Below are 12,201 nucleotides of genomic sequence, written 5' to 3'. Positions count from 1 at the left end.
TCTGAGATACTTTCTACCCCGACCATCCCTATTAAAGTTCTATCATAAATTCAGAAGTATGGTTGTTCCATGAATTGGATGAAGCCATGCTATCATGGCACAGTACTTTGCAGGCCTCCAGCAAGCCCAGCAACTGATGGTTTACAGCTGTCATGGTTGCAGCAGTGGGAGCTAATAAGAAAATCTCTAGGATGTCTATTAAAGCAACTAGAATGCAGAATAAGAAAACCAAGGTGAGTATTCTGTCAGAGATAAGGACCTGATTTAATGGAAAAGCTGGTGCTTTCATGCCACTCGGCCAAGGCATGTATTGAGAGGAAGCATTACATAAATAATGCCCTGATACAGCTTGGGCTTCTGCCAAAATGCTAACGGATGTGAACAGAAGACCAAAACAACATGTCAAAAAAGATGTGTTTTTTTTTTAATCACAAATATGTAGATAACATCACTGCCCATTTGCAGATAGGCATGCTAGTTTTTAAAAAACGTTACAAGGATTTTTACGGCCCCTTAAGTTACATTCCACATATGGGTAAAACTGAAGCTATTTATAGGCCAAAATGTCCTGGTCTCAAGAAACTCATAGTACAATGAAAGAGGCAAGCAAACCAGCATTACATAGTATGAAAAAGGAGCTAGACTAGACCAAGTGCATCATAGAGAGAAGAGTTTGTGTCTTCATCTTAGTGTATCTCCAGCTCTTAGTCCAATGCCTGGCACATGCATTCAGTTCTTACTAAATACTGAAATGGGTAATAACTGAATATAGAGCTTCATAATATAGGAGCTTAGAGGAAGGGACCCTTAATCAAGTCCAAGTACTGGGGGTAAATAGAAGATCAAAAACAACTTTACAGAGGAAGTGACTTTTGTACAGAATTACGACAGTTTGGGGCTGAACAAGCAAAGAGGTCAACAATGCTATAAGCAGCAGGAAAAGTTTATCCAAGAAAGAGGAGGGATTAAGAGCAGGGCAATTTCCTAGATTTGCAGATAAAATACTTTGTTATGCAGGTAGCCATGTAGCACAAGGTAGGTGGTAGGGAATAGAAGTGGAGTTTTTTGATGGACAGAGACCAGATCTTGTATAATGCTATAGTGAGTTTGAATTTCAGCCTTTATTAAACAACCATCAAAGCATTTTAAACAGTAAACTGACATAACTGGGTATACAGTGTTAAAAAGACTGCTATGATAGCTTTGTGGAAGCTCACTTAGCTATTTGGGACAATAAAATTATAGGCAGAGTATAACTGAGAGGCTTTGAGACGATCTAGACAAAACTTAGGGGAGACCTGAGATAAGGCAGTAATAACAAGGTTAGAGAGCTGTGGACTCGTTTAAAAGCGGGTTCAGTGACTCAAGTCTGCAGTCCCAGCACTATGGGAGGCCGAAGCAGGCAGATCACCTGAGATCAGGAGTTGGAGACCAGCCTGGCCAACATGGCAAAATCCCGTCTCTACTAAAAACACAAAAATTAGCCAGGCACCTGTAATCCCAGCTACTCAGGAGGCTGAGGCAGGAGAATAAAATAAAACAAAATAAAAATAAAAGATATATGGGAGGTAGAATCAGCAAAGACTAGAGATTATATGTAGGAAGAGAGAAAAACAGGGGTCAGGAAAAATGCTCAGGGTTCCAACTTGGGCACCTGGAGAAGGATAACACCATTCATTGGGGTAGTGAACACTGGAAGGGAAGAATTCGGCCAAGGTAGATATAAATGGATTCTCTTATTTATGTGATCAGCTTGAGGGTCTGGGGAAATTCAAGCTAAGATACTCAACAGGTTGTGGAATATTTGAGTCTGTGTATTATAGCTCATAAAAGATCTCTAAGGATGTAACTTTGAGAATCACAAGCTTGTAACTTGTAACTGTAGAGAGTCTAGACTAGATCATGCATAAGGTTACATAGAATGAGAGGAGAGCCTGGGCCAGAGCCCTGAATGAACAGTAAGAGGGGCAGGAAAAGCTCTTCTAAATAGCTTGTATCCAAAAAAAAACTAGCTGCATAAACAGGGAAAGAAAGAAAATGTGGGTGATTGGGGTATATGTATATCCATTAAAGGAATGGCACAACAACAAAACAGGTAAATGAAGGGTAGATCAACATCTTAGCTCTCAGAAATATGGCTTCATCTTAAACTTATTGTCTCCAACATCTAGCATTCCCAGATCATAGATTAAATGTACCAGAATTATAAAATCTGTTTTTTCTCTCATGCAAGTGGCAAAAAAGGTACCTTTTAGATGATGCTAGCACCTTACGATATCCCCAAAGACAAGTATCTCCTATTTGAGAATCAAGATGTGATTGTAACATACTCCTGTCTGTCTTTCCTGATGAGGCTTCTGCTGCACATTTTGGGATTTGTTTTTTTATGGTGATGGGGGTCAGTGGATGGAGTCTGAAAGTAGGAACTTGCAAAAGATGCTACTGAGTGTAGAAAGGTTTAACCTTTATATATCTTTGGAAATGTATGCTCTTGAAAATAATATATTGACATACGTGTCACCTATGTCTGGAGTGGTGATGGGTACCACGTGATCAATAAGTTTCCATCACCCCAGACTCTGGGCATTTTACTGCTTTCCTTTAAATGTGTTTTCTGAGATGGTGTTTTTATAATGCTCTTTCTCTAATTAACTTGGATATTTCAACAATGTGAAGTTTGCTTTATTTGTGAGCCTTGGCACTTAATCTGATGCGTTTATTCCCACTTTCACTGCCATTGGCAATCATCTTTAAAATGGAAATCACCTAAGTGAAATCTAGAATATCCACCTATTAGATGCAGCTGAGGTGCCTAAAATGGCCTGGCTCAGGACAGGTTCAGTTTTGATTAAACTAAACACAATTCCTGCCCAATTCTATTAATAAGTAAAATACTTATTTACAGTTATTTCTGGATATAAGCATTCTTATAAATGTATTTTTTTGTACATTACATGTATTTTTCCCAACAATAAAGGCGGCATGGACCATATCTGTATTAGAATAGAAGTGTGAGGACTTGAAAACAAGGAAACAAGCCTACAGAATTTTCTATAAGAAATGCCCAAATAAAAGTGAAAAAAAGTTTAAAAATCAATGGATTTCTTTTCAAACAAAACCACATTTTAAAATTTCCTTCATGTTTATGATTTCCTCACTGCCACCCTGTTTAAGGCAAGACTTCTTTCCCCCATTTTACAGATGAAGAAAGTGAAACAAGAACATTGAATAACTTGACAAAGGTCAGATTTAGAGAATAGATGAATTTAGACCCAGGTCTTCCATATTCACCTGCCAGAAATCATTCTTTATTCCATGGAAATGGAAAAGTAGTCATCCTTAATTCTCTTAACTAAGAACTGATTAAGAAATCATGCATTTCCAAAGTACATTGAAAGGCTCTGAATCACCATCCTTAGGGAACACATTTTTCTCAAAGAGTCATCTAGATTTTTTATTTGATGTTCATTAATTAAAAACTTCTTAATAAGTACATTTTACAGGTGAAATTCAACCATTCTACCAAAAACAATGTTTATTAAGTGTAACAAGAATCCTGGTTAATTATTTTTTCCTTTTAAACCACTCAGTAGCCAAACTTAGAATCCCCTATCTCATTCTTTTTGGTTTTATGAACTTGTCTGATATGAAGAATCTAGGATAGGCAATTGAGTTCACAGTGACCTCATTTTAACTGGGAACATAATTTAACGAACATTTCTTGGCAACTGAGAAAATATTTTTGTAGCTACATGTGAAGGTTATCTTTATATATGTAACTCATAGGTAATGCATATATGTGTATACAGTATCATGTGTACTATATATATGCGCATCAGGATATATATACACATATGTATGATTGGTGTGTGTGTATATATATATTCTGAAGCATTCTTCCTTTTGTTCTGAACAATTTCTTATTCTTCTAAGAGGTTAGGTTTATTTTTGCACCATGACTGAGACTAAATGGATAAAAGTGCAATTAGATCGTGTATTATACTAAAGACTGAGCGATTAGTTCCATGTAAAATAAGGCTTATGATATATTTTTAAGCAGGCTTTTTAACAAGCCTTTGTAAGAGTTTAATATTTAATGCATACTGCTAGTGTAATAGCACTGAACTGCACTAAGCTTACTGCTCTTTTAAAAATCAACCCAAATTTCTGCTCATTTAATTCATGGTTGATAAGGTATTTTGTACATGAACTTGTCTTATATGTTATTCCATAATCTGGGAAAATAAATTTAACTCAAATTTTTGTTTTGTGATATTGGAATTTTTAGCTAAATTAACAAGTCCGGCATATTGGAATTTTTAGCTATATTGACAAGTCAAGCATAAAATATATATTGCTGGTAGCTTAATAGTTTAATTAATACATTAAACTATTTCATTTAACGTATTTTATATTGAAGTTTTATCAATCCTGTCTCAGAAATTTAATTTTGGCTTAAGATGTAATAAATGCTATCATAATACTTGGACTTCATATTTTTCAGCTCCTGAAAATTTGGAGACCCCTGCTTTGCCAAATCACAGCTTCATATGTTACAGGAAGAATAGCAATTTAGAAACCTGCATTTTTTTTTTTTTTCTGTACTGGCCAAAAACCTGTGCCCCTGGAGAAAAATGATCTTGACGAAACAGATATAATTCAGTTGGATATTTAGACAAAAGGATAGGCAAGATTAATATTAGAATAAAGTTTATTTTTTTTTCCAGTTCTACGTGATTAAAACCCTCAGTTGTACAAAGATCGCCTGTCATAGAGGTCACATATTGTAAAAAGAAAAAATTAGAAAAGTATAAGTATGTTCACTTGCCCCTATTCTCTAGAACACAGTCATTGTCAAACTTTTGGATCTTCATCCATGAAATGGGTGAAAATGTCACATTTGGTGTCATTTCAATTTTTATGTTTTATATTATGAGTGATATTATAGATACATGGGATATATAAACATGTATCTATTTGATGCGTTTGGGTTTTATCCAAATAAAATATATATAAATTTATTCCACTGAAACATAAATGGAGATACAGCTTCATTTATGGCTTCATGGATGTTAGGACATCAATTATATGTCCCATTTCCCAGTAGACTAAATTTCCTTATAACTTAAATTTTTATAGTATTATGTAACAAAGCCTTACCATTTTCAGAATTGGCATATCAATTTTTTTCTTATTCTTGCATTTCAAACTCTTTCTGAATCTTACTTTTTCCACATGAACTATAGAATTACCTCACTAATCTTATCTCACCCCCAAAAATTCATGCTGGTATTTTAGAATAAATTTTATTGATATATAATTAACATAAAGTTAAATGCACCCATTTTAAGTGAACAGCTCAGTGGGTTTTGGTAGATATGTGTAACTGGACATTTCTGTCACCCCACAAAGTTCTCTTGAGCTTCTTTGTAGCAATTCTCTCATCCTGGTCCCAAGCAAACACGGATCTGCTTTCTGTCACTGTCGACTAAAATTTCACATAAACAAAGTCAATACCGTAAGTACACTTGTGTCTGGCTTATTTTATTGAGCATGATGTTTTGGTATTCATCTATGTTGTGTGTATGAAGTAGTTTGTTCTTTTATTGCTAAGTAGCATTCCACTGTATGAGAATGCCACTTTCATTTGTTCACCTGAGAAAATTCATGGGGTCAGACAATAGCTAGCCTTTTAGTGTGAGGTTCGAGAAGTTTATCCGGTTAGAAGTAGGCAGTGGTTAGCTGTACAGTGGTTGCTGTAGCTCTGGTATCAGCGGCTAAAATCTGCTCTGTTATCCCTTTTTTGTCTCCCTGTCTTCTTTGGGTTTTCTTAAAGACTCCTTAAATAGCCTTAGGCTTAGAATTCTTTAGCTATAATCCCCTCCTGTTATTATATAGGAGCCCTATTGATGTGAGGGGAGGGAAAGCAATCTACAGTCCAGTGATTAGGTCTTTTAGTGAGTCTGAGTTAGATATTTCCCTTCCTCCACATCAAAGACTAGAAAGGGCTGGAGTTGAATGCTTCCCTTCCCCCCGGGCTAGTTAGGCTTTGGTAAAATACCAGCTGGCTAGGCTCTGGCAAAATAATTTCCTTTTCCGGGTGGTCTTATTTAAAAATAACCGAAAGTTCCAGCTATATTTCAAACTGGTTACTTTTTCCTTCTTTCTGCTGTAAGCACAATGGTTCCTGGAAGTAAAACTCACAGAAGTGTGGGCATCCCATTAAGCTGGATCTCCTTGAAATTTTTAACTGAAGCTAGTCTACACTGAGCCTCTAGCAACTCATAATTTAAATTAATCCTTCTGATGCTGGCTCCAGGCGAAGGCTTTTGCTTCCTGCACACTGTGATTCTCTGTATCTACCTGTCTGTCTCTCTAGTTTACAAGGCAGCAGTATGCCCTTTGACCTCAGTACTCCAATGGATCTAATAAGATCTTCAGTTCATTCCGATTTTTCTTGTTGTGAAGATGAGGGTGATAACTTCTAACGTCATGTTAGCTTGGAAACAGGAAGTACTCTTTTTATTCATTTTTAAAATTTAGTAATTTGGGATCTTACTGAGTTATGCGAGTTATTGATATATTCTGGAGAAAAGTGTTTTATCAGATACATGGATTGCAACTAATTTCCCTTTTAATTTCCTTTCTTGATTGTCCACTGTTAGTATAAACAAAATAAGTTGATTTTTCTATTTTGACCTTATATCCTGAAAACTTGCTAAATTAAATTAGTTCTATTAGCAAATTTGTAGATCTTTTAGGATTTTTAAATATACATAATCATGTTGTCTACAAATGTAGACTTTTACTTATTTTTTGTGTGATCTGTCATTTCTTGACTAATCACATTATCTAGAACCTCATATAGTGTGGGATAGAAATGGTGATATCACACAGGCTTGCTCCATTCCCAGTTTTAAGGGAAAGTGTTCTTTCACTATTAAGTATTAAAGTGGTAGGTTTTGCACACACATCCTGATATGGTTTGGCTCTCTGTCCCCACCCAAATCTCATGTCAAACTGTAATTCCTAGTGTTGGAGGTGGGGTCTGGTGTGAGGTGATTGAATCATGGGGGCAGACTTCCCAACTTCCCCTTTGCTGTTCTTGTGATAGAGTTCTCATGAGATTTGGTTGTTTGAAAGTGTGTATCACTTTCCCTTTCACTTGTTCTTTCTCCTGCCTGCCATGTGAATATGTGCCTGCTTCCCGTTTGCCTTCTCCCATGATTGTAAGTTTCCTGAGGCCTCCCCAGAAACAGAAGTCTGTACAGCCCGCAGAACCTTAAGCCAATTAAACCTCTTTTCTTCATAAATTGCCCAGTCTCAGGTATGTCATTATAGCAGCATGAGAACAGACTAATCAGGTTCAGGGTATTCCCTTCTATGTCTAGTTTTGAGAGTGTGGGTTTTACTTTTCACAAATACTGTTGCTACGTCTATTGAGTTGATAATATATTCCTTTTTTAAAAATCCTGTTAATGATGAATAATATCAATTGATTTTTTTAATGTTAAGCTAACCTTGCATTCTTGAAATAAATCCAATTTGACCATATGACTTATCCTTTTGATGCAGTGCTGGATTCAATTTGTTAATATTTTGTTAAAGACTTTTGCATCCATTTATAAACAATATTTATAACTTTTTTCTTCTAATGTCTTTCTCTGGTTTTAATAGCAGGGTAATTCTTGCCTCAAATTTGTTAAAATTGTTACTTACACCTCCATATACTAAGTTTATGTATGACTGGCACTTATTCTTAGGTGTTAAGTAGAATTTACCAGTAAAATAATGTGGGCTTAGACTTTTCTTGTAAGTTTTGTAAAATTATAAATTCTATTTCTTTAACAGCTATGAGGTTTTAACATTTTCTATTATGTGTGTCAATTTAAGTAAATTGTCACTCAAAGATATTGTCAATTTCATCTAATGTGACAATTTTATTGGCAAAATTTTAAGTACAATTCTCTTTATTATCCTTTTATGTCTGTAGTATTTATAGTGAAATACATTCTTTCATTCGTGCTATTGCTGATATTGATCATTTGTATCTGCTCTCATTCTCATGTGTGCTGTTCCTTTTTTGCTCAGCCTAGTTAGAGGTTTATTGATATTGTAAAAGATGCATTTGGTTTCATTGATTTTTTTTTAATTTGTATCTTTTTCTAATATATTGATTACTTCCTTTTACTTTGAATTTTTCTTACTTAAGATTTTGAAGGTAGAATTTGAGATCATTAACTTAGCTCTTTTTTTCCTAATGCAAACATTTTAGGTTACACATTTCCTTCTAAAGCCCACTTTAGCTACATTCCACAAATTTTGCTTTGATGTATTTAATCATCATTCTTCCCCAAATATTTTTGAGTTACTTTATTACTTTTTATTTGATCCACAGACTATTTAGTAATTTGCTTATTTTCCAGGTATAGGGGATTTTTGATAAATCTTTTGCTATTTATTTATAGTTTATATCTTTTATGGTTCAATAATATTCTGTTACTTTAATTCTTTCAAATTAATTAGTCTTATTTTATATCCCAGAAAATGCTCTATATTGGTGAATTTTTCATTTGCACTAGAAAAGATTATGTATTTTGTAGGTGTTGGGTGGACTGCTTATAAATGTCTATTAGTTCAAGTTTTTTAATATTACATTTCATGTGTTTTATATCCTTGTTAATGTTCTGTCTACTTTTTAAATTAACAAGCGAGGAGTATTAATCTCCAACTATAAATGTGAAATTATCTTTTTTGCTTCGGTTCTCTGGTTTCTTATACTGAAACCTTTTTACACAGGCATTTAGGATATTTGTCTTTTTAATGGATTGCCCATTTATTATAAAATGTAACCTATTTTCTCATAATATTTCATGTTTTACAGTCTTTTATTAATACAGTGATGCATTTTTTATGTATTTGCATTTTGTATCCTTTTAATCTTTTACTTTTAAGCTATATGTTTATTTATATTTAAAGTGTGTTTCTTTTTTTTTTTTTTTTTTTTTGAGACGGAGTCTCGCTCTGTCTCCCAGGCTGGAGTGCCTCCCAAAGTGCTGGCATTACAGGCATGAGCCACTGCACCCGGCTGGAATATTATTTTTGATGCAATTATTGATATGGCTCTGTTTAAGCCTATTTTTGCTTTGCTTTGCTTTTTTTTTATTTCAATAGCTTTTAGGGAACAGGTGGTTTTTGGTTACACGGAATAAGTTCTTCAGTGGTGATTTCTGAGATTTTGGTGCACTCATCACTTGAGCAGTGTACACTGTAACCAATATGTAGTCTTTTACCATTCACCCCCCTCCCAGTCTTCTCCCTGAGTCCTACAAGTTCATTATATCGTTCTTATGCCTTTGCATCCTCATGGCTTAGCTGCTTGGCTCCTATTTACAAGTGAGAACATAAGATAGTTTTCCATTCCCGAGTTATTTCACTTAAAATAATGGCCTGCAGCTCCATTCAAGTTGCTGCAAATGCATTATTTCATTCTGTTTTATGGCTGAGTAGTATTCCATGATATATATGTATATCAATATCACATTTTCTTTATCCACTCGTTGGTTGATGGGCATTTAGGTTGGTTTCATATTTTTGCAAGTGTAAATTGTGCTGCTATAGACACGCAGGTTCATCTGTCTTTTTCATATAATTCCTTTTTTTTTCTTCTGGGTATATACCCAGTAGTGGATTGCTGGAACAAATGGTAGTTCTACTTTTAGTTCTTTAAGGAACCTCCATACTGTTTTCCATAGTGGTTGTAATAGTTAACATTCCCACCAGCAGCGGAAAAGTGTTTTTTCTTTTTCTTACCACATCCATGCCAACATCTATTTATTTTTATTTTTAAATTATGGCCATTCTTGCAGGAATAAGATGGTATCTCATTTTGGTTTTAATTTCCATTTCCCTGATTATTAGTCATGTTGAGCATTTTTTCACATGTTGGCCATTTGTATATCTTTTTTTGAGAATTGTCTGTTCATGTCCTTTGCCCACTTTTTGATGGAATTGTTTGTATTTTTCTTGCTGATTTGTTTGAGTTCCTTGTAGATTCTGGATATTAGTCCTTTGTCAGACGGATAGTGTACAAAGATTTTCTCCCATTGTGTGGATTGTCTGTTTACTCTGCTGATTATTTATTTTTCTGCTCAGAAGCTTTTTAGTTTAATTAGGTCCCATTTATTTACTTTTATTTTTGTTCCATTTGTTTTTGGGTTCTTGGTTATGAATTCTTTGCCTCAGCCAATGTCTAGAAGAGTTTTCCGATGTTCCAGAAATTTTAGGGCTTAAGGCTCTGGATTTAAGTCTTTGTCCATCTTGTGTTGATTTTTCCATAAGGTGAGAGATGAGGATCCATTTTCATTCTTCTACATGTGGCTAGCCAAGTTTCCCAGCACTATTTGTTGAATATGGTGGTCCTTTACCCGTTTTGTTTTTGTATGCTTTGTAGAAGATCAGTTGGCTCTAAGTGTTTGGCTTTATTTCTGGGTTCTGTATTCTGTTCCATTGTTCTATGGGCTTATTTTAATATACCAGTATCATCCTGTTTTGGTAACTATAGCCTTGTAGTATAGTTTGAAGTTCGGTAAAGTGATGTCTCCAGATTTGTTCTTTTTGCTTAGTCTTGCTTTGGCTAAGTGGGCTCTTTTTTGGTTTCATATGAATTTTAGGATTGTTTATTTGTAGTTGTTCCATTTGTTTTCTCTTCTTTTTTCCTTCTTTTTCTGTCTTCTTTTAGATTAAGTTAGTACCTTTTAATATTCCACTTTATCTCTCCTTTTGGTTTATTAGCTATTCCTGTTTGCAGTAATTTTAGTGGTTGCTCTATGGTTTACAATATGAATATTCAACTTAGGGTAACTTTCAAAAAGTAATACACCATTTCCAAATAATACAAGAAGTTTAGAGCAGTATGCTTCCATTTACTCCTCCTATTCTTATAATATTGTTTTATATTTTTTATTTGTATATATGGTTATATAGTCACATTGATTTTATTTTTTTCAGCCAATTATCTCTTAGAAGGAAAAAATACCTTTTATGTTCATCCACACATTTACCATTTCCAGTACCTTTTATTATTTTGTATGGATTCATTCATGTATTCACTTGAAATCATTTGTCTTTCTCATTGATTTGTGACTTTGTCTTTATCACCACTTCAGTAATTCAATGATATGCCTTACTGTACTCTTAAAAATGTGTTTCTCTCACTTGGAGTTCACTCATTTTGTATATTTAAAATTTATCAAATGTGATGTTGAGTCATTTTCTTCAAATATTCTTTCTGCTTGCCACCTTCCCCTTTGAGACTCCAATTAACCTTATATTAGATCATTTTATATAGTCCCACAGGTCATTAAAGAACTGCTCATATATTTCCCGTCTTTTTACTCATTGTAATTTAAATCTTATGCCAGTTATCATAAAATGTCTGGAAGCAGAAGTCCTGCTATGACTTTTAGTTTTATAAATTTAAAATTTAAATAGTTTTCTCAAATTATGAGTGTTTGATTTTAGTTGATATTAGGAAGTAAAAATGAGAAAGGAAGAAAAATGTCACCCAAACAGAAAACAGAACTTCTATACATACTCATATAATTATTTGAACCAAAACACTTTTATATTATGTATGCATGTCAATTACCTCTCAATAATTATAAGTATTATATAATTATATAAACTAAATGTATAATTATCATATGATATAAATTAAATATTATCAAATAGTTGAGGAAACTCAATAGAACAAAAGAAGTCCAATATGAAGTAACAGGACAAATACCACTGAAAAAATTAAAAATAACTGAGAAAAATAATTTTATTTTATTTTATTTTATTTTGGAGACGGAGTCTCGCTCTGTCACCCAGGCTGGAGTGCAGTGGCGCAATCTCGGCTCACTGCAAGCTCCACCTCCCGGGTTCACGCCATTCTCCTGCCTCAGCCTCACCGAGTAGCTGGGACTACAGGTGCCCGCCACCACGCCCGGCTAATTTTTTGTATTTTTTTTTTTTAGTAGAGACGGGGTTTCACCGTGGTCTCGATCTCTTGACCTCGTGATCCACCCGCCTCGGCCTCCCAAAGTGCTGGGATTACAAGCGTGAGCCACCTCGCCCGGCAAGAAAAATAATTTTAATTGGTATGTTCAGAGCAATTTAAAAGGATACACTGCATTTTCAACTAAAAAGGACTGATCT

This window comes from Nomascus leucogenys, chromosome 1a (genome assembly GCF_006542625.1).
Source record: "Nomascus leucogenys isolate Asia chromosome 1a, Asia_NLE_v1, whole genome shotgun sequence".
Taxonomy (NCBI): domain Eukaryota; kingdom Metazoa; phylum Chordata; class Mammalia; order Primates; family Hylobatidae; genus Nomascus; species Nomascus leucogenys.
The sequence above is the reverse complement of the archived record's forward strand: the minus strand, read 5'-3'. Positions refer to the sequence as shown.